We start from the raw sequence: 23,941 nt of genomic DNA on the forward strand, positions 1-23,941 counted from the left end.
TGTCCTGTCCCGTTGGACCGTCTTAAAAAAATGACTGAAAAACAAAATTAGTTCATAGCTGACACAGGTCCATGGTGGCCTGGTGGTTAGCATGTTGGCCGTACAGTTAGTGGATCTGGAAGATCTGGGTTCGAATCTCCGTTGGACATCTCAGTGTAGCGTTTGCATGTTCTCCTTGTGCAGTTTTCTCCGGGTCCTCCGGTTTCCTCCCACATTCCAAAAACATGCAGGTGAGGTTAATTGGTGACTCTAAATTGTCCATAGGTATGAATGTGAATGTTTGTCTATATGTGCCCTGCCATTGGCTGGCCACCAGTCCAGGGTGTACCCCGCCTCTCGAAGTCAGTTGGGATAGGCTCCAGCTCCGCGACTCTAGTGGGGACAAGCAGCATAGAAAATGGATGGATATCTGACAACAGGTCAAAGGCCAGATGCTATCATCAAATACTTCTCTTCGGTGTATATTCACACTGCATCTACCTCAGAATACACACTTCAGCATCACATGACAGCAGTGACCTTGCATCTCAGATTTCACTTTAGAACGAGACTCATTAAGAAGTTGCCAAACTTTCCTGTGGCACCTTAACTAGCAGACGCATGAGTCAAGATCAATAATTTATCCTTTCCTCCCACGTTCTCAGCACCTTTCATGAATATTTTACTGCCGTCACACAGACACACTCTAATATTTGTATTCATACCTTTTGTTATTCGCCGTGTGCTGGCTAATAAGCGCTCCTCCTCACTGCTGCTGTTAACAAACCTTCTCCCCCTGCGGGTTCAATAAAAACAAAACTGCCGCTTCCTCAGGTACACACATACACAACACTTTGGGGAGGGCCGGATGGAAGCCACAACAAAAACAAATATTTAAGAAAACAAATAAAAATGCCGCTGATAATCACATAACACATCGACTCTTCAGATTTCAGGACGATGAGCAAGGAAGATGGTGCAATTACGATGATTAAGAGCAGGAAGTTGCAAAAGTTCTTTGTGAAAAGCTGAGGGTTGTTCTCGCAAACTGGACAGAGTCATCCATCAGGTCAGAGGTCATCTGTGAGTCACTGTTCTGCCTCAGTAAAGCTGCAAGGACCTGCAGAGTTGCGTACTGGTACTTGGCACTGACATCTGAATCAGAAAAACTCGGAAAACAAACCTTCAAGACTTTTAACCACTGAAACCTTACTTTTCACAGTGGGGGTGCCATAAGACTTCAAGGGTGGTGCAGAAGCTTGAGACAAATGAACAAACATCATTTTCAAACCTGCTAAACTTTTTCCAGCTATGGCTGGATACATACTACTCAGTCAGCTGCCCCCAGCACCCGGAGCCGGGACAAAAATGAATGGGTGGATTGCTGCATACAGAAAAATTGGAAAATGTATGTATGTATGTATGTATGTATGTACTTTATTTATCCCACAGCGGGGAAATTTACTTGTTACAGCAGCAAGCAAGCAAGACAAGTAAAGAGAACAGTAAAGTAAAGTAAAGTAAAGCATCGTGACTACAACATGGTTCAGGTGGTGCAGGTGTTGTAGAGCCTGACAGCGGTCGGTATGAAGGACCTGCGGAACCTCTCCTTCTTACACCGTGGGTGTAACAGTCTGCTGCTGAAGGAGCTGCTAAGGGAACCCACAGTGTCATGTAGCGGGTGAGAGGTGTTGTCCATAATGGATGTCAGCTTAGCCAACATCCTTCTCTCCCCCACTTCCTCCACGGAGTCCAGAGGACCGTCCAGGACAGAGCTCGCTCTCCTGATCAGCCTATTGATCCTGCTCCTGTCCCTGTCCGTGCTGCCCCCTCTCCAGCAGCCCACAGCATAGAAGATGGCTGAGGCCACCACAGAGTCATAAAAGGTCCGTAAAAGAGTCCTGCACACACCAAAGGACCTCAGTCTCCTCAGCAGGTGAAGGCGACTCTGGCCCTTCTTGTAGAGGGCGTGGGTGTTGACGGACCAGTCCAGTTTGTTGGTAAGGTGAACACCCAGGAATTTGTAGCTGTCTACCAACTCTATGTCCGCTCCCTGGATGTTCACCGGTGTAAAGTGAGATGTTTTCCTCTGGAAGTTAATGATCATCTCCTTTGTCTTGCTGGTGTTGAGTTGCAGCTGGTTAAGCTCACTCCAGCTGACAAAGTCCCTGATGACCGTCCTGTATTCCAGATCATTCCCCTCTGAAACACAACCCACAATGGCTGTGTCATCGGAGAACTACTGGATGTGACACTGTGTGGAGTTGTGTGTGAAGTCCGAGGTGTAGAGGGTGAAGAGGAAAGGGGAGAGCACCGTACCCTGAGGGGCACCTGTGCTGCAGAGTACCATGTCAGACACACAGTGACGGAGCCTCACATACTGTGGTCTGTTGGTGAGGTAGTCTATAACCCATGCAGTCAGGTGTTGGTCTACTCCCACACTCTCCATCTTCACTCTGAGTAGTGCCGGCTGGATGGTGTTGAAGGCACTGGAGAAGTCAAAAAACATGACCCTCACAGCGCTCCCGCTGTCCTCCAGGTGTAGCAGTGATCTGTGCAGCAGGTAGATCACTGCGTCGTCCACTCCGATCCGAGGCCGATAAGCAAACTGCAGGGGGTCCAGCTGAGTGCCCACCAGGGGTCGCAGGTGCTGCAGGATAATCCTCTCCATGGTCTTCATCAGGTAAGAGGTCAAGGCAACAGGCCCGAAGTGGTTAGGCTCCTTGGAAAATGGGAAGATGAATTGATTTTATTTACTGTAGAATACGCCACGAGGGCAAATAAAAGTGCAGGCCGCACTTTGTACACCTCTGTGTTAAGCCAAGTCTGGGATGAGCGCAGGGCTTAGTGCCACATGGGCACGCGCTTCAAGGTATGAAAAAGTCAGTTTCAAAACCACTAAAATTTTCCATGATACCGTTCCTGCGGTATGAGAGAAACTGAGAACCCAAAATCGATGTAGTTGAATTGTAGGAATATAAATCGATGCATCGATGTAGTGAATGAATAGTTACACCCCTAATCACCATGCAAGTCAATTAATCAAAACCCAGCAAAAACAGTCCAACAACTCCTAAACACTCTTATGGACAAGTTGTGACGTGCACATTCACCACGCTACGTGAAATAATGTAACATTCCGATTTTGTTATTGATTTTATTATTCATGTTGTGATCTTCTTGAGCCACTAAGTGATTGCAGCCAGCCCTGCGCATCACCGTGGGCTTGAAGCAAGTCTTTCAGAAGGGGAGTCGAGAGTGCTAAGCGTCGAGCTAAAAACCCAGACTGTCAACTCGACACCCAGCATTTCCCTTGAGGTTCATGGAGTTTACCAACGTACACTCAGCCACACTGGCTCGCACCAGTTAGATATTTATTTTTTTTTTACTTCATATCTGCTGCACATCAAAAATAAACCCAATGTTAGTAGTGAGGGATACAACAGTACATGTTTAGTAATCAGATTTTCCAGTACGGTACAGAATTAAACCGAATTCACGGTACGCGTTGAGGGGCAGGAAGTATTTATGGTGTCATGCACCTTCTTGGTAAACAAATCCAGTGCTGTCCGGTCTTGCTCGGACCTGCCCTTTAAGAGGGCTAAGTCCACCCAGATTCTTTTGTTCTACCAGCTGTGAAATAATGCTAAGCGTCTCAAGTAAGGTTTACAATTTCATATTAAAAGGAGGAGATACAAGAAATTGTAATGCCAGAGCTGGAGAGAATGGTCAGTTCACCGGCCAAGGGATCTGGAACTCAGTTCCTCTTCCTCATAAGCCTGCTGTGGAGGAGGTCCCAATGATCAGGAAACTTCCCATTAACTGTTTGTTGGTGTATTTGTCTGACCTGGTTTCAACCAGTCCCTGGATAGGAGAAATGAACCGAACCGGGACCTAAAAACCGAGCTATATACCGAACCGTGATTATGCGTGTGTTTGTGGTCACATGCTAATTCAATACAATCACTGAGGTACAATATTATAATGCCTTCCAGTATATTTTATGCACTTTTTTCATAATTGACAGTGATGTCATAATATTTAGTTTACATTTTTATTCTTTAAAGCCAATGTTTTACTTTGTAGTACTGCCTCAGGTGCACAAGCTTCATTTAACACACCTACTATATGACCAAACAAGGTCCAATAAAGGGTGAAAGTGAAACTCACACAAAACATCCACACACACCCCCACAGGCACGCACACACACACACACACACACACACACAGATGCACGCATGCAACCCCAGGCGCCCTCTTGTTTCCTATTACTTTTAATTGACTCTCTCTCCCTTCATGTGTCGCCCTAGCTTCGCCTCGGCTGACAGTCGCTGTCTTCACATCGCCACGGCGACATCCGCGCTGGCAGGAAGTTATGGCAAGAGTTGGTGGCAAGACGGAAGGTGACTCTTTGGGGCGACCGACTCACCGTGTCTGGTGGCCGTCAGGACGTCTGACATCGCCGTGACCCCACTGGGACCCCTCTGCGCCGACAAAGACGTCTGACGACGTTGCCCGTCATGTGTGTCGCACGCCGCCAGTTTGTTTCTACCTTTTTGTGTTCTTTAGTAATCAGCAGTAGAACATGAGTACGTTTCAGGAAAATATCACTTCCCGACTACAAAAGGGAGAAAAACAGCTTTTTGTGAAAATATATATTTCAAGCATAACTTCCACTTTGACACAATTTTTGTTTACTTTTGTGACAGCTCAAATATCTAAACAACTATACCACAACAAGGGATTTTGGACATCAAAATAACATTTTTTTTTACAAATATAACACCATGAACTATTTACAGTTTCCACATTTGTAACTAAACAGTGTGTGCACGTGTGCGCATGCCTTAAAATTTCCCTACCATTTGCGCAACCCTCTGCATGCTGCACTCCTCCACGCTCTTCCACCTCCTCCTTGCTGTGGAGTGTGTTTTTACGTGCAAAAGATCCATGCCGAGCTCTTATCAAATGCACTTCTCCCACCTTACGGCCGTTTTCATGGCTTAAAACTGCTCTTACAGTGACATCTTTTAGCGTGCAATTGCGTCATCACTTCTTCTTGCCTCTCAAGCAAAAATACGTAAAAGATGCATAAATCTTTTTTTTTTTTAATCGGGCATTCAGGTTCATAAATACATCTTTGGTATTGAATGAGTTAATAATAACACGCTTTGTCACCTATAACGCAAAGCTGACTTTAAATACATATAAATTATCTTTTGTTTTTTTTTAGTCTTTCTACAAAATAAAAACTACCAAATTGGCCCCCACATCCTTTGACTTTTGCATTTGCAGCCATCGCTGGAAAAAGTTTGGACACCCCTGCTATAGGACGTATAGTGAGAGGCATAACAGTTCAATCAGGTGTCCAAAGTGTGTCCTGGGGGCCATTTACGGCCCACATCTGTGTATTTATTGGCACTTTTTATTGCACTTTCTAATTTAAAAAAATAAAAAATTTGGAAAATCTAATATTAAGAAGAAAAAATAGTATAAAATGTAGTACGACAAACAAACAAAAAGAAAATTTGTACTTTTTGGAAACTTAAGTAGGGGAAAAGTTGTTATAGTATGACAAGAAAGTACAAATATTATGAGAATAAAGTCACAATATTATGAAAAAAATGTAGAGGAAAGTTAAACTATTTGTACAAATAAAAACACAGCAAAACAGTGTAATGTAAAGATTACAAAGGCTGAGATGCAGGCTCTTATTTTCTTTAAATATAAAAAAAAAACAAACATCTGAGCGTAGCTACAGGTACATGGGCTGGTTTAAAAAAATATACCAAATTGCCCCCCGATGCTTTGATGAATAGTATGCGGCCCTCAGTGGTAAAAGTTTGGACACCCCTGCTTTAAAAGGGTAAAATCCAAAATACACAAAATACATATTTCATAATCTTCTAGCAGGCGTGTTGTAAAATTCAGGCAGTGGCGCCGTAAACCCGATCGCCGTGTGATGTGTCAAACATCAAGAGGGAGAGCTTCGTCAGCGTTATCAATCCCAACGCATCAGCCGGGCTTTGAACGCATCACGGTGAGACCCCGCGAGGGGAAATGCTAATTCTGCTAATTACCAAACATAGATGTTATCCAGCGTGTGACGTGAACCACTAATGGACGCAGATGGAGATGACATTTTGCCACTGATAATTGCCTTTTACAGGGGGTAGCGGGAGTGGGGGAGGGGGCATGCATTGTGGAGAACACTTTGAAGCTTCCAGCCTGTTGTGTGTCTCTTCCATAAAATCCATTAGCTTCCCGCACCATTACAAAGCGGGAGTGCCTGCTAAAAGAATCCGCCGCTGCGCCACATTGACCCCTCACGGCTCTGAGAGCGTGGAGGGTCTCGGCTGAGGGCCGTAATTACATGAGAAGCTTTAAATAACTGCTGCTTTTATATAGGTGCCATTTGATAATGTGTCTGCACACATAATAGATGAAGATTACACTCTTACATGTGCTATTTTGTTTTGCACAGAAGACTTCTTAAACCTTTAATAAAAGCGGATCTTCTTATCCATAATTTATATCACCTGCATTATTTTCAACCTAGCGTTTCATACATTCCTCCATGTCCCGTCTTAATTAACATTCTTCGGCAGCTTTACAAAACACAGGAAGGCAGCATGACAAGGTGTTCTATGTTACACACTGACACCTAATGGAACCACAATAAATGGCATTATTAAAACAATCGCATGGAAAGAAACAAGTATGCACACCACATCTGCACCAAACTCATCATCTGCAGCAAAAACAACACAATTAAATGTAGAACAAACATACTGTGCAACAAAATAGGAAAAGAAGTTCATTGTACTCACTGAAGCCATCCTCCTTTTAAAGGCGTCTGGTGACTCAATACAGCTTAAAAGTCTGTCACTTCCAAAGTGGTTGTTTTGGGTTTTTTGTGCTGACTTGTTGTAATTCTGGTGAGAAAGATATCATTATTAACATTTCGATGCGTTTCACGTCGTGCTGCTTTGCCGTTAGCTAGCTAGATGATGTCAACTAGCGCAGAAGCGTCACCTCCCTCACCGTCCAATCGGATGATACGATGGCCAAGACGTCATCAAACTGTTTCGTTCCCGGTCTCTCAACGGCTACCCTGATTGGGTGATGCAGCTGTCTGTCAACAATTGGCTGTGAGTTGTTTGAAACTTCAAACGGACTGCACTAACGCCAAAAGCAGGCAAGACAATGATCTTACCTGGCAACACAGAGAGCTGGATTCTGATTGGATAAAATCACTCACTTGAATAAGTGAAACTATGTGAAAGTAACCTGTGTGCTCTAGTACACTTTTTAGAGTTGCTAGCTTGACATTGACGTTCCCCTCCGATTTCTGAACAAATTTGCAACAAAAGTGAGTGTTTTGAGGCCAGATTGACGGTGGAAGCAGGCGCTTTGGTAGCCAAACAAACGTTTGCGTCTCACAGCAACTGCGGTGCTTTCATGGACCACCAAACAGTGTGAAATTTCAAGGCTTAAGGAAAAAACATTATCCGTGAAGCATAAAAGACATGTACAAATTGTGAGCTTTTTTAAGAGTGTATCCTGTACATTTTACGTATATCATTATGTATTCATAATTATTACACAACTATGGTCATTGATGTGTTTTCTGTAAAAAAAAACAAAACAAAACAAAACAGCCTATTTTCAGAGAATTTCTTTATTTTAATAATAAATGCAGAATCTGAAATGTGCATGGATCCACTGTATATCATGTATTTGTGAGAAGGTAAGTCTCCTGTAAAGAAAGATACACGTGTAGAATGCTCCATGTAAACATCACATGTGTCTTCCGTGTAATGGAAAGAGAACCCGCCCCTTCCTGTGTCATGGCTGCCGTGTCAAACACGAGCCGTGAGCCCAGTCTGAAAAAATGGCGTGTGTCTCCAGGACGAAAGCTCTCATCTGTGATTGGTGGACGGCCAAAGGCAACACAGCGGCGGCGTCCTCGCGTCTGATCAATGCCCCTGACCTCGACAGGGGCCGGCTTGTCAGGGTGTAAGTCAGTCAGCACGTCTTTGCAGAGGAGGCAACTCTTTTCACTTTGCAGCCGCCGCTGACACGGCCAGATTGGTGTGTCATTGAGCTGACGCTTTATGCCACTGTCCATCAAAGCTGAAAGCTGAAAGGTCCCTGCCTCTGGTTAACTCTGCCCCCACTCCCTGCCTACAAGGGCCCCGGAGCGCAAGGTCGCCAGGCGGGTGGCGTTTGGGCGGCGACCTTGGCAGGATGGGGTATAATATGAATACAATCATGCTGAGTGGTGAAATAATGGCGCCGTAAATTCAATAAACAACCTGGCGGACCTGACATCACCTTCCTTCCATGACACTTTTTTTTTTTTTTTGCAGGACAGAGTAATGCAGCCCTCCCCAGAGAGGCCCTGAAAAGACTCCACTTCTCCCGACTAAATGTCAAGGCGCCCAAGCGTGGAAAAATGAAAATGGAAGCGCGGGGAAGCGCCACTTAGCCGAGAGACGAGGACAGCGCCACCTGCTCCAGTGTAGCAACCCGCAATCCTGTCGCCGCAACTTTGTTTTACAGACCAGGAGGGACGGCGTCGCGGGACTGTGTCCACACGCTGTGGGCCAGGAAAGCTCCGCCCCCTTCATGAAGTCCCGAGGAATAGTGACAGTGCTGACAAACCAGCAGATGCTCAGAAAAACAACTCCTGGTGCTCGTCACCTTGGAGATGTCCTCAGTACTAGCCGTGGGCCATCGATCCAAATATCGATAGTAACGATACCGAGGGTAGTATCAGCATCGGTTCAGATTGATATTTTTGTGTTGTGTTGTTTTTAAAAAAAAAGTGCACTTTTTTTGGAATTTTGTCCATCATCCTCAATCCAAACACACACATCTTTCTCTTTTCTGTGCGCTGTAAAGATATAAAAATAGCTAAAAAGAGGCAGCTAATAAATGCACATAATGGGATACACCTAGTCTGTCTATTGGAACACCTCCAAAAAGCTCCGAAAAGGTTTAGTGGTTTTCTATCCATGCTGTGAGCATGTAGTAGCAGGTACATTCATGCTAACTTGGAGTACTTCCAGTATTTTGGGAACTTCCTTCCTGGGTGCATTGATTTCACATAGCAACATAGAAAGGAACGCTAAACCTAGCGTCCAAAACAAAAACACAGCAGCATTGGCGGCAGCTCCAATATTGAGCGTTACCTTTGGCTAGCAGCCTGAGGCCTTGTGAGCGAGTGTGTGGTGAAGCTAGTCGCTAGCCGGCTAGCTGCTAGCCGGCATGGTGTGGTGAGGTGTCACTATGCCAGGTACGTATTTCTTGGGCGTAGCAATGTTAATAACAATAATAATAACAATGTGGTTCATATATATGGAGCCTTGTTGGAGCTTTTTGGAGGTTTTTTCAGAAGACTTTGTAGGTGGAATAGGTGCATGCCATTACGTGCATTCTTAGCCGCCTCTTTTTAGCAGTTTTTATGTCTTTAGAACACACAAAAAAAGAGAAAGACATGTGTTTATGTCTCACATAAGAATTGTGGATGATGGGCAAAATTCCTAAAAAAGTGCACTTTTCCTTTAAATCCTTTAAAAAGCCAATCAAGGTCTTTCCTTCTCAAGTTTGATTCCGGTCCCGATGTCTCGTCCTCTGGCAGGTGAGGGGGTGGGGCGGTCTTCGCTGAGCCATAAACATCTCAGCGGCCGCTCTCAGAGCCATTGAGCTGTGATGGACGGCGTCCGGTATGAAGGTAAGGATGCTGCGGCGCCCTCAAAGGACACTTTCTGTGTGATTGCATTTACATTTAAAAGGCTCAATTTGCACTTATCGTCTAATGACCCTAACTGGCCCCCCCTCCTCTCCTCCACCTCAACGACCCGTACCATGATATCAGCCCTCCCCCTAAGAAGATGAACTTTAGGTAAACTATTTCCTATAGTATACAGCGTCACATCATGAAGGAAATAATTTAACGTCTTTATTTTGACTTTGTCTTTGTTGGGATCAGCCCTTTTAAAAAGTTCCCCCGGGTTCTTTTATTATAACAGCAGTGAGTCTCAAGGACAGTTTACAATTGAATTCAAACAGGAGTAGATGCAAGCAATTGCAAAGTCCGATTCATCTCCAAAGAGGAACCCTGTTCCGCTTGCTTTTATGATTTCTGTCAGGGAGGGGGTACAATGAGTGTAACGTTTGTCTTGTTAGGGTGTCACAGCTGCACAGCTTGTTGCTCCTCAGACACGACATTAAAATGGCGTTCTAGAAACGATGTGAACATGAGTGTCTGCATCAGCCAAGGCCTCGTGATCACGTGTCATCTTTCTGCTGTCAGCATGTCTTCTGCAAAGCAGATGAAAATATTCCATTCCTAACATCTTTCTTCTGTTTTCTATTATGATTGCAATACAGTCGGCCACATTTGTATGCTGCTTTTATGCCCTTGCCCTTTACTTTTATTTTTTGAAGGAGCGTGACCACAGTCTTCTGTGATATGAAAGAGTATGCATATGCTAAGCTGTAAACATATCATCATTTATATACAACCATTTATTCATTTTCTATGCCACTTAATCATCATTAGGATCGTTGGTGTGTGCTGGAGACTATCCTAGCTGTATTTGGGCGGGAGGTGGGGTACACCCTGGGCTGATTGCCAGCCTGTGGCAGGGCACATATAGACAAATACTCACATTCATACCTATGGACAATTTAGAGTCTCCAATGAAGCTAACATGCATGTTTTTGGAATGTGGGAGGAAACCGGAGTACCCAGAAAACCCCCCCACACACGCGGAGAACATGCAAACTCCACACAGAAATGCCCAACGGAGATTTAAACCTAGATCTTCCACATCTCCTGACTGTGTGGCCAACATGCTAACCACTCGGTCACCGTGCAGCCTAATTATGCGGCCTTTTGTAAATAAATTGATAAAAAAATCAATACAATTTATATATTAAAATCAATAATAAATATGACTAAATACAACCACTTCAGTAGCAGCCATTTTAGACCATTTTGACTGATCTTACAAGGCACAGAATATTGTGTTGTATGGCTCTAAAAGAATGGACTCTACCAAAAGAAACATCTTTCATCAGAAAAACAAGTTTGTTTCTACCTTTTTGCGTTTTTTAGTAATCAGCAGTAGAACATAAGTACATTTCAGAAAAATATGAGTTCCGGACTTGTGCGTGCGCATGCATGTATTAAAATTTCCCTACAATGCGTAACCTTCTGCACGATACGCCCCTCCACGTTCTGCCACTTCCTCCTTGCTGTCTGTCCTGTGTGTTTTTTCCATTCAAATTCACATGCTGAGCTCTTATCAAATAAACTTCTGCCACCTTGTGGCCGTTTTTATGGCTTAAAGCTGCTCTAAAAGTGACATATATACAGATATATATATATTGTTATTTCTTTTTTCAGTGTGGCCCTAATCCTGCTTCATAAAATTATATACATTTTATGGATAGACTATTCCCTGGGGCACAATAAAGAACGTTAGCTCGCAAATGGCCCCCAAGCCGCACTTTGGACACCGCTGATGTAGCTGACAACAGCAGAAATGAACTTCTCTTTGACTGCCCCGTGTTTTTGTTCAAATCAGATAAAGACAAGAAGTAACAAAGCAACAGCCAATCAACTGAAAGTGGAAAAGATGAGAACGCGTCAACAAAGTGTCCTTGCGGTTGTGACGGCTTCAGCGTGTTGACGACAGTCACAATGAAGCTAAATTCATTAAGGGATAAATTGAAACCACAAAAAATGTCATTATCTTTGACTTTGGAACGACCTTCATCAGAGCTGGCTCGTCGTCAAAAGCTTGACTTTATGAGCATGTAGAGAATAAATATGAAAATATATCACTTTGAATCTTTGCTGCCATAAAAGGCAATACGTGTTTGTAGGATGGCGGCTCAGCTGGCGTGTGAGCGTCTGTTTTCACATGAGGCTCATATGTTCACGTGTATCCGTGACCTGGGTGGGGGTTGGGGGCTCCTCCTGCAATCATCCTCATGCCTTCTCGTGTAGGCCCCCAGCCCACCACTAGATAATACACCCCCACCCCACGCCTCCTCCCCCTCCTCTTGGTCCAGACTTGTCAGAGCAGATTCTCATCAAATTACCGCTGTCCTGCATGGGGGTAATTGCTTGCCAAAGCCATTCCACTGATGCAGATTTAAGGGCTCGCCTGTGATGGAGATGATGCCAAATTGACTTTGAGATGGTGAGATGTCCCATCATGGTGGACCTCGCCTCTTAAGAAGAAGAAATGAAATAAGCGTTTGTGCTCCGAATGCTGATTGGCCGCTGAGCTGGCCTCTCACGGAGCAGACAGTGGCTGATGTCACAAAGCCTCCTCGTCCTTACGTGCTAAGCAGTCATCATTCGGTCCGGCACGGCTCTCGCGTGATAATGAGCAGGAAACATCGTACTTCTCTACCTCAAAACTCGCTGATGTTGATGTCGCCTGACGACTCTGAACAGCTGGAGACATGCGAGACCTCAGCAGGGGGTCCACAGCGCTCCTCTTCAGGATAAAAGTGAGATTTTTTTTGGTGTTTGAGAAGAGGTCAGTCACTGGGTGGAGTCAGAAATGTAACCTCATGTTCTAAAAGAACCGAACACATCCGCAACTGAATACGCCTTGCAGATGACTTGCAGTCAGACGTCACATCAGGCACACCTGTACACTCTAATGACATCCAATGCAAGATGAGCTTATTGGTGGAGGTTCTGCCATGTCTTTGGACAGCATAGCTGTACCTCATATTGTGACTGATGAGTGTATTTTGTGTATTTTTTTCCAAAATGTGGCCTGGGGGCCATTTTCAACCTGCAGTTTGCTTTTCATTGGGCCTCGCCATGCATAGATAGAAACAATTGCAATGCCAGCACCGGAGAGACCGGTTAGCGGCCAATGAAGATTTAGCAAAGTCCGACTGATATCTAAAGAGACACCCGGTCCTGCTTTCTTTTATGATATCTGTCAGAAAGGCGGTACATTGATGGTAAACTTCCTTTTGTTGTTGTTAGGACATTAGGCACCAGCCTGTCCCAGTTGGACAGCTAATTGCTCCTCAGACAGCAATTAAAATGGTGACGTATCTAGAAATTGTCTGTGTGTGTGTGTGTGTGTGTGTGCAAGATACCTATGAGAACGGAGTGTTTGTTGGCCTCGAGCTCGTGAGTCATGTTTGTTAGGAATGGAATATTTTTCCTGTGCTTTGAACAAGACATGTTGAACGCTTGTTGATAGAAATTATGAATAAGGAATGGGATATTTTCCCTCTGCTATTGACAAGTCTTTAACATGTGTTGTTCATAGTCGGTACTATTAGGAATGGAATATTTTCCCACCGCTATCAACAGGCCTTCAACATGTGTTGTTCAAAGCACAGGGAAAATATTCAATTTCTAATAGTTCCGATTATGAAATGTGTCACCTTACTATGCACTGATATCTACATCAACCATCGGGATGTGGCATCAGTCGCCATTGTTCACTACGAGGGGACCTAAATAGGTCAAAAAGAGTTGGGGTTGCACACTCTCTGGAACACACTGCCCTCTGGCGTTTTGATAGAGAATTGCAAGTCACACACTCAGCCGTAAACCTACTCTCATGAAACATCTCTTAGAAGCACATGCCACCACAAAGATAAAAAACAATTCTCTGACATAGTAGAAGGTTTTTTTGCAATAATTACCTTCCCTTGTCACAAATTACATTCATTAAAGAAAGTAAGAATGATCTACAACACATTTCTTTTTAAATGTATGTGTAACACTGCTTATATCACCAAGGTAAGTTGAAATAGTTTAGCATGTATTGACCTACACTGGATCGCTTTTAGTACAAACTGTGTGTACAAAATGTATCAAAGCTCATTTTTATGTAAGCGGCCCCCACTGGAAAAGGTTTGGTCAGCTCTGGAAGGAACTGAGATTGAACTCAGGAACCCGAGTGACATAAAATTATGTATGAACATGAACACAAGATGAAATTCAATTAAATAACACAAGACTGCCTCCAAACAAATACAGAAAATACCAAAAATAGATTCCAACGATTCCTGTGTTCTTTTCAAGGCATGGATGTTTCCTGGAAGTCTCCAATATCACGCACGTGCAAAAAAGAAGCAGGTTCCTTTTCTTTTCTGCTCTTTGAAATGAAATCCGCATTTGTTCCGACAGAAAGGAGATGAGCTCCGTAACCTGTGTCAAACTTCCCACAAGGCTGCCGCGCCGGCGTTTGGAAGGCTAATCAAATATTTTGTCCTCCCGCTGGCCCTGCCTTCCATGGCTTTGTCACCTCACTTCCTGCTCCTTCACGGCAAACGCTCACCAACGCCACGGTGGGACTTAACAAGCACGCCAAATAATTAAAATTCAAGCAAATGATGAAAGACTTGCAGCAAAGTGTCCTTGAAGGGTCGGCGGGGCTCGGGAAGAAGAGAAAAGGTTTTTTTCCTCATCACAGAGAATAATGTTAAGCTGCTGCTCCCGGCTTAAGGGCCTCTTAAATTGGAAAGGCACTGGCCTATAGAGACATGTACCTGTCAAACACGCCTCCCACTCCCTCTCCTCTCATGCACGCCGCCGTCATGTTCAACTCTCAGATGCAATTCCGCTCAGACGCCGGATGATGGTTGAACCTGCCTGCTGTCGGTGGCTTTTAGATCCACTAGGAACACCATTCTACCGTGGGCCGGCGTGTGAGACCAGAGCCACTGAGGTTGCATGGCGCATGCCAAGATGGGGGCAGATAATGGAATCGCTAAAGCACAAAAATGCTTTTTGGCTGCACTCTGATGGTGACCGTTTTCATTCATTCATTCAAGAGTTTTATTGTCATATGCACAGTAAAACAGGTAATTCTGCTATGCAATGAAATTCTTGTTCTGTTCATTCTCCCAAAAAAGAAAGAAAACACAAGAAAATTAATAAGAACATAAGAAACATAAATACCAATAAATTAAACAACAACAGGAGAGACATTAATACTGATAAATAAATAAATAAATAAAGTGCTATGAGTGTGTGTTGCGTGCGGCGTGTGCGAGTGCTTCGTTGAGGAGCCTGATGGCCTGTGGGTAAAAGCTGTTTGCCAGCCTTGTGGTCCTGGACTTCAAACTCCTGTAGCGTCTGCCTGACGGTAGGAGTGTGAATAATGAGTGTTGTGGATGTGTGCTGTCCTTGATGAGGTTGTGTGTTCTTCGTAGGACTCTAGTTTTATAAATGTCTTGCAGTGAGGGGAGGGCTGCCCCAACAATGTTCTGTGAGGTCTTGATCACCCGCTGGAGTGCCTTCCTATCACGTGTTGTACAGTTACCGTACCAAACAGTGATGGAGGCGGTAAGGACACTTTCCATAGTGCATCTGTAGAAGCAACTCAGGATTGTGGTGGACATGCCAAATTTCCTCAGTCTTCTCAGGAAGTACAGTCTCCTTTGGGACTTCTTCAGAATTTGTTGGGTGTTGTGAGACCAGGTGAGGTCCTCGCTGATGTGTGTGCCAAGGAACTTGAAGGTTTTCACCCTCTCCACCTCAGTCTCATCAATAAACAGGGGTCTATGCGGCTCCTTTTCCCTTGTTCTTGGGTCGATGATCATCTCTTTAGTCTTATCTGTATTGAGAAGGAGATTGTTATCACGACACCAGGCTATGAGGTTTTCAACCAGCTTTTAGCCCCTTGCTGTTCTGACGGGTGTACATATTTTGCAAACATTACTGATCATAAATTTGGTTTGCATGCAGGCTTTAGCCACACCGTGCAACCAAAACAAATCTGAACTTTGAACTGTCATCCATCCATTCATTCATCTTCCTTGAACTGTCATCCGTCCATTTATCCATCTTCTTCTGCTTGGCCAAGGTCGGGTCGTGGGGGCACCAGCCTAAGCAAGAAAACTTTGAATTCCCTCTCCTCAGCTACTTTGTCCAGCTCCTCCCGGCGGATCCCAAGGTGTTGCCAGGCCTGTTGAAAGACATAGTCTCTCCGACGTGTCCTGGGTCTTCCCAGAGGCCTCCTACCAGTTGGACATGCCCAGAACACTTCCCCAGGGAGGAATTCGGGCGACCAGATGCCTGAGCCACCTCATCCGGTTCTACTACTCTTGTACTCCGAGTTTCTCCCGGATGACAGTGCTTCTCACCTTATCTCTAACGGAGTGCCCTGCCACCCTATGGAGAAAACTCATTTTGGCCCCTTGTACCTGCCATTTGGCCTTTCAGTCACTCTACAAAGCTCATGACCATAGGTGATGGTAGGAACGTAGATTGATGGGTAAATTGAGAGCTTTGCCGTTTGACTCATCGCCCTCTTCACCACAACAGACCGATGCAGAGTCCGCATCACTGCAGATGCAGCACCGATCTGCCTGTCGATCTCGCGTACCATCCTTCCCTCACTTGTGAGTCTGACCCGAAGATGGCAACCCCACCCTTTTCCGTGTGAGAACCACGGACTTGGGACTAGGAGGTGCTGATTCTCAGGAAATCAAATTCTGTGTTTAACAGAAGTGCGTAGTGTTTAACGTGCGTAGCTCAGCCCAGTTTCATCCAATCTTGATGACAACTGATGCATTGAATAGCCTATGAGATTGTGGTTGATGGAGGAGGTGGTGGTGGGGGGTTGGGGTTGTGATAAAAGCAAGGAACTCCTGCATAACGGAGCAACAAAAAACATGGCCGATGTGTCAATGGTGCGTCAATAATATTTTTTTCAAATTTTGTCTTTATTTTCCAAACAATCATGACAAAACTGCCTTCCAAGATAAGATGGAGTGTCTGGAAGCCACGGGGTTTGTGAAGACTGACCAGGTGTGACCAAGGTTTTCCAAATGAAAGAGTTTTGGAACGCCTGAGCCTAACTTTAGACAACCCTGTGTAAAAATACTCAGTGTGTGTCCTGTTACTGTCAACAACAAAGTACAACAAAGCCAACAAAGGAGGGTTCAGCACGCACCGACTAAGCTTTGTCTTGAGTTGGCAAAATGTACCATGAAAACCTGGCATATAAAACAGAGAAAAGCAGATGCCAGGCTGCAGATGAGATGGCAGGCGGGAATGTGGAATGTAACAAACCCTATATGTCCAAACTAGTTATTTCAAAGGCACGTTTCTAAAAAAAATATTTGTTAAATATAAAAATGTGTCAGTGTCAGTAACACTTACACACATTCTGACAACAAATGAGCTTTTTAGCGTTCAAAGGAGCCCAAAGCCGTGCATCTACTTCAGATGGTTCAATGACAGGTTCATGTTTACGTGAGATGTGACTTTTGTCTGCATTTTGGCTAAAAACAACAACACAGAATTGGAAGGTGTTCAACTCTCATCTTTTTCAGAAAGAACACTACGAAATAGTGTGGCCATGGTGGCTGTGGCTGAAGGTCAGAAATATGGAGACACATCAGCACCCTTCCACGACAAGATGCCTGGATGTATAGCTTCCTTTTTTCCAAATAATCTTCTAATGAGATTATAGATTCTAAAAACGCCTATAAAAACTCTCTTTCTTGCTTTTCAATGACATTTTCCACATATAGAGGAAGTTAAAGGTGAATAACGCAAGTTGTAAGATGTTCTTCTTCTCCCACAGGTGGTCGTGGCATCCAAAGAGGAAGTTCAAGCTTGTGGTGTGCATGAAGAAGATTGAAGCTGACTGCTGGATGCTCGTCCTTCTCCATCAGGAAAATGTGGTCCCTTGACACTTCCTGTTAGCACTGATTAAACGCTACCTCGGAAAACACAACATTTGAAGCCTTCCCTTCATTATTTATGGTCCCCGTGCGCTACGTGCAGACATCTCCCAGCCACATGCATCATGCACCATGCTTCCCACTGACAGCCGCACTCTCTATCAGAACATTCTTTTCTGGAGTGTTTGTTTTAGCCGCGAGCCACCAGGCAGGAAGTGCAGTTAGTGAGTGGCTTGATGGGAAGCTGAGAGCTGAATTACAGCTAATGGCTGCGGCCGAGACGAGTCGGGGATGATTTTATGGATGAAGTCATGTGTTTTTCTGCAGATTTAAAACCCCACCACAGTCACTGGGTCACTGTGCTGCACTCCGTCACAATAACGCAGCGCTGTGAGGAAAAGCGCTACCAGAGAAAAAGAGAAAGCATACCGGAGCGGGCGAGCGCTTCAGGAAGTGACCTCATTAATGACCCGGGTGTCAGTGAGGAGAACAGCTTTCATCCATTTTCCATAGCGCTCGTCCTCATTCGGGTCATGGGTATCCCAGCTGGCTTTGGGCGGGAGGCGGGGTACACCCTGGACCATTCACTCACATCCGCACCAAGTTTGAGAAGATGCAAACCCCGTGCAGACATGTTCCAACAAAGAATCCTGGCTGGAAGTGTGCACACTATATTGTTGACAAGATACAGCATCCATCCATCCATCTTCTATAGCGCTGGCCCTCATTAGGGTCACGGGTATCCCAGCTGGATTGGGCGAGAGGCGCGGTACCAGCCAACAACATGTCTCCATGGCAACTGCTGTGTTATCACGAAGACCTCCTGCGGACTGAGGCACCAAGATTGTGCTCTAGACCAGGGGTCACCAACACGGTGCCCGCTGGCACCAGGGAGTTGGTATATATGGGTTGAAATGAAGTATGACAATAAATGTTACAAAAATGAGGAGCTCTTTGCGCCATTTTCATTTTGCAAAAGTAGCTCTCACAAGAAAAAACGTTGGGGACCCCTTCTCTAGACAGAGCGACTCTCTAGGCCCATACACCCACACGCATCTAAGGACACTCATGCACGTGTGCTACACACACCCCTCCCCCATGCCACGCCTTCACCGCTTCATCCCCTCAGTGCTGACAGGTGGGGTCCGTGGCACGCATTGGCTCCTCCCCTGGTGCAAGTCTTGGAGTTCTTATGTTGTAAAATATGCTTATTTGTGTCTTTGTTGACAAGGTTTTTTCCAGTCCCACACTGTACTCCCCCACAGGAGCATAGTTTGGAGTTGCTTTTTTTCCTCCTCCCCTCTCCTCTTGTTCTCTTCTTTCTTCCCCCCCTTTTATCACCCAGTCATCCTGTTCTGTCTACCCCCCCTGTAAATATTGTACAGTGTGTATATGTACAGGCACAATTTCACTTGTACTCTCTAACGAGTAAAGCCATTCTGAATAACTGAATTACATTCTTCCCTATTATTATTATTACCTATGGGCAATTTAGAGTCTCCAATTATATAAAGTTTCCAGTTTTTGGAATGGGGAATCCAGAGTACCTGAACAAAAACCACGCAAGCACGGAGAAAACATGCAAACTCCACACAGAGATGCCCAACAGATTGGAAGCCTCCTGACTGTGAGGCCAACATGCTACCCTGTTTCCGAGATATTTCCAACAAAATGAGCCCAAAGAAGTTTCCAAATGTCACCAGGAGGACGTGGGAGGAGAGCAGAGGCGCGCGTTCACATGGATCCTTGTTGAAGGAGCACGAGCGGCCCTCGCTTCTTTAATTGGCGCCTCCACGTGCTCGTTAGTTGACAGAAGTTCAATTTGGCAGCAGAGTTAAGGCGCGGCTGGCCAACACGACCACAACTTGATAATGCTGTCGCTGACTAATTAGCGCTGATGGCATCAGTCAGGGAGTTGCATGCAGGGGCAATTAAAAATGATGCGCTATTAGTTTGCGCCAACCTCGCTGACCCACTTAGACTGGGTGGTCAGGGTGGGCGGGGCAGTGCGACGGCGCTCCGGAGCCGCTTTGAGGTTATTTCCAGAACAATCCTCCTCTGGGCTGCTTTGACTCCACGTTTGATGTTTTTATTTTGCTCCAGCGCCGACTTATCATTTATGAGCATGCAGGCAGGACACACACACACACACACACACACACACACACAGCCAAGGCTGACCTGCTGAGCTTTTGTCAGCCGCTGTGCTCCAAAGATAACAAATGTCCAGATTTGGAGATGGCGTTCCACCTGCTGCACGTTCTTGACGGAAGGGAGAACAGGAAGTCACTAAAACAAAAGACAGCAGGATGCCAACCAAAGGCAAATCCCCAACAGCTCGCTGTCATGGAAACCTGCCAGATGAGCTCAGGTGTTCTTGTTTTCCGTTCACGCTAACAGCTGGATGCTCCTGGTTGGACCTTCTGTCAACTGTGGGCTTTCCTGACAGGACACCAAAGTTCAACCTTTGCTTTTGTCTTATCCTGATTTTACAAACACGCTTTTATCGCTCTCATTCATCGCACGTTTAAACACAATCCCAGCTAAACGTCTTTCACGCTCAAGGCATGTTAATGCATGTTAAGACGCCATGATACTTGAATTAGAGGATTTTTACGATTCACCATAAATAAATGTCGGGATGTTTGGATATTGTGATGTTGGAATGTTTTGCTGGCAATGTGTAAGAATGTCGGGACATTGGAACATTATTTTAGGATGTTAAAGCTTAAGAATGTTTGGTTATCGGAATATTAGGATGAGGAATGTATGATAATTATCGCACTGATATGGGGCAATTATGACGTCATACCAATAAATCCAATAACATTAAAAATAGCTTTGATAACCAATAATTAAGAAAAAAAACACTCCAATGAGGTGAGATTACCCGTACTGTTCGGGTGAGCAAATCACGCGCTCCTTTTATCTCCTGCCTGTGACGTTAACGGCCTGTCATAACGTCCCCTGAGCTCACTGGGAAACAAACCTTCACTTTCCGAGGAAGACATTTTGCGTGCTAGTTGTACCAAATGCTCTGTGATGAGGGGGGAAAAAAACAGCACAAAAAACCTTATCAGCCACCTGAAACGCCAGCGCCGCAGCATTTGAAAAGTGCAAAACGATTGCCAGAGACCTCCGTGGCGTCACACCAGCTGCTCGGAGCACGTGCCTGAATACAGTGCACCTTGCTGGGCCGTAGCAGGTGGCTCCCTCCGCTCTATACTGTGGTTCTGCTGATAGTAGTGATGTGGTGGTAGTAATGTCATGATATCTGATAATTGCTAATTTGTTCCAGTCTTCCTTACCTCAGGTGTGCACCTACTACACTTAAATCTAAATTTAAAAAAGTGGACATCCAAAATGATTGGTTCTCTGAAAGTTCTTTGTATCGGTTTGAAAAAGAATATATTGTGCATCTCTAACTAGTATCATAACTAGCTGCATCACAAACAAACGCTGCTATGACACTGCAGTGCCGTTGGCATGAAGGCCAACATTTCATTCTCGCTCTCCCCATCCCCCAGTGAGTCTTGCCAGCCAGGGCGAGTTGACTCCGACGCCCTGGTTCTACACGCTGACGGCCAATGCCTCCTTGCGCTTCTCCTCCACCAGCGAGCCTTGCCCGTGGCATCGATCATTCATTTGATTGCAGGTTGATTGATGTTTTTGACGTTATGGATTATTTTCAGTCTTTCTATGCATTTCTATTAAGAAAGTCCCCAATCAGCTATCCTTCCGGGACCTCCCATGCAGCATGTTGGAAAGACCGTGTTTTCCAAGCAAAACAAGACCAATGAGACAGCATGAGAGATTATCATCGGAAACCAACATCGCTGTCAACGTAAACGAGGAAGTGAGTGTACAATGCAGGGGCACATTTGATTGGTTAGACAGTTGACGTGCGCGGTCAAGGACAAATTGGATTGGCCAAAATGTGAGAGGACGTACCTGAGGTTGGTAGAATTTGCGAGAATTTGTGCAATCTCAAAATTCAGGAAACAGTGGCGGTTCCCAGCATGTGCATTACGTACGAGCGCACAGGGCGGCACTGACGAAGAGGCCGGCAAAAAACATCATTAAAGCATTTTTAAAACTTGCGTCTTGTCAATCAATGGTGGTATATGTATGCGTCAATACAGTGCCAATGTCCGCACACATAACCATCAACACGCATAAAGACCACTCTCTGCGCACTATGTGGTCTCTGAATGACCCGCCCTACTCTTCCTCGGATTGGCTCTGACCTGAAAAATGAAAAGGGGGAGGTTGCGGGGCCGCCTAATCAGTGCCCTCCCCCGGGTGTCAAAACTCAGCAGCTGCGACCATGTAGAAGGCACAGAGATTGATGAAGAGCGGCAGCAAGTGGTTATACGGAGACCATGGCGGGCAGGGAGCGGGCTTTATGCACGCTGATTATGGTTTCGGATATTGGCATGGTTTTGCTAGGTTTCACGTGACGTCAGATCATGTTGTTGTTGGCCCTGCTTCAAAGAGAAGTCATGTAAAATCACAGCAAAAATACTTCATACATTTGTTGTTTTCGCATGTGGAAATTGTTCAAATATGTATTTGGGAAAACACTATGACTACAATAGCCCATCATAACGGTAAAAAAGTTCTCGAAACGCTGAGAAGTCACATTTTCCGGCATTTTCTAACCAGTTCTTGCTCTACAGTAGTCGAGTGAAGCTGAGTAAACACACTCCAGTTTACCGTGAGCAACAAGAAGCAAAATTTATTATAAAATCAAAGTTGGAACATTGTTGGAACTGGAAAATGTGAACTGCAACCACCTGGAAGAATTACCAACGATGCTCCGTGGAGGGCTTGGAAGTGAGGCTTGCTAGCTAGCTAGCTAGCTTCTAGCAGCTTAGAAATAGTGTGTAAAATCCGGACAAAAACTGGTTATGGAGCTCAAGCTGTGCAGATAAAGGATGAAGGACATATACAAGAAGTTTAGAAATTCTTTATTTAAATTTATAAATAAGAATACAAGAAATTTGCGGATGACACTACAGTCATCGGCCTGATCACTGGTGGTGTTGAAACATCATACAGAAGAGAGGTGGCGGACCTCATAGCTTGGTGTCGTGATAACAATCTCCTTCTCAATACAGATAAGACTAAAGAGATGATCATCGACCCAAGAACAAGGGAAAAGGAGCCGCATAGACCCCTGTTTATTGATGAGACTGAGGTGGAGAGGGTGAAAACCTTCAAGTTCCTTGGCACACACATCAGCGAGGACCTCACCTGGTCTCACAACACCCAACAAATTCTGAAGAAGTCCCAAAGGAGACTGTACTTCCTGAGAAGACTGAGGAAACACTCATAGCACTTTATTATTTATTCATTTATTTATTTATCTGTATTAATGTCTCTTCTGTTGTTGTTGCTTAATTTATTGGTATTTATGTTTATGTTCTGTTTCTTTCTTGTGTTTTCATTCCTTTTTTGGGAGAATGAACAGAATAAGAATTCCATTGCATAGTATAACTGCCTGTTTTACTGTGCATATGACAATAAAACTCTTGAATCTTGGATCTTGAATCTTGAAGAATGTATTCATGCACACTGATTTGGTGTAAGAACACAAACAGACATGTTACAGGCTTTATTTTCATTATGGCTGACAATGAGATAAGCTTTCACTGCTTTTCCATCGACTTGTTTTCAACTATTTGATGTTTTCATGCATCACACCCATATATGTATATGTATACCCATAACATTGTAGCAAATCATTTCAATGACATGCACAGTTATTCACTTTCATGTCCAAAATATTGCTCAAACATACTGCGTGTGTACGTGGCTGTAGCTTATGCTTGCCCCTCGTCTGCTCACGCAAGGTCACGTGGTTGAAACCCAGCCATGCACACTCTGTGTGGGGAGTTATGCCACCCTTCAGTGTTGTGTGGGCGCCCCTGTGGCTGTGTGGAAATCACATCATTTTTTCCAGAATGTTGCAGCCCCGTGTTAAAATGTTTAGAATGCATGAAATGATTGGAATATGACAATGTTTGGAGTTTGGAGATGTAAAAATGTTAATTAGCAAGCTGGAATGTTGGTATTTGAACATTTGAGTTGTTTTGAGACCGAGACATTCAAAAACAAGACCACAAAGCTTTGGTCTGACTTGACATTGCATGTTGTGGTTACCGGGACAAGATTGTGCGTCTGTGACGTGCGTGCTCGTCGTCACGCCTTTCCGACTTTAGTCATGTGATTCCTCCCGTGGCCTCTCTCCTCCTTCGC

The 23,941-nt window shown here is 44.7% G+C and overlaps 1 long non-coding RNA gene across 1 annotated transcript in view; it reads right to left on the reverse strand.

Annotated features, from left to right (window-relative positions):
• Positions 1–6,963, reverse strand: part of LOC129189942 (uncharacterized) — a 46,861-nt gene extending 39,898 nt beyond the window's left edge. The window contains exon 1 of the long non-coding RNA XR_008572904.1: positions 6,811–6,963. This is a non-coding gene — a long non-coding RNA (uncharacterized LOC129189942). The remainder of the gene's footprint in view (positions 1–6,810) is intronic.
• Positions 6,964–23,941: the final 16,978 nt, after the last annotated feature.

The sequence above is a fragment of the Dunckerocampus dactyliophorus genome, chromosome 11 (assembly GCF_027744805.1).
Source record: "Dunckerocampus dactyliophorus isolate RoL2022-P2 chromosome 11, RoL_Ddac_1.1, whole genome shotgun sequence".
In the NCBI taxonomy this organism is placed as follows: Eukaryota; Metazoa; Chordata; class Actinopteri; order Syngnathiformes; family Syngnathidae; genus Dunckerocampus; species Dunckerocampus dactyliophorus.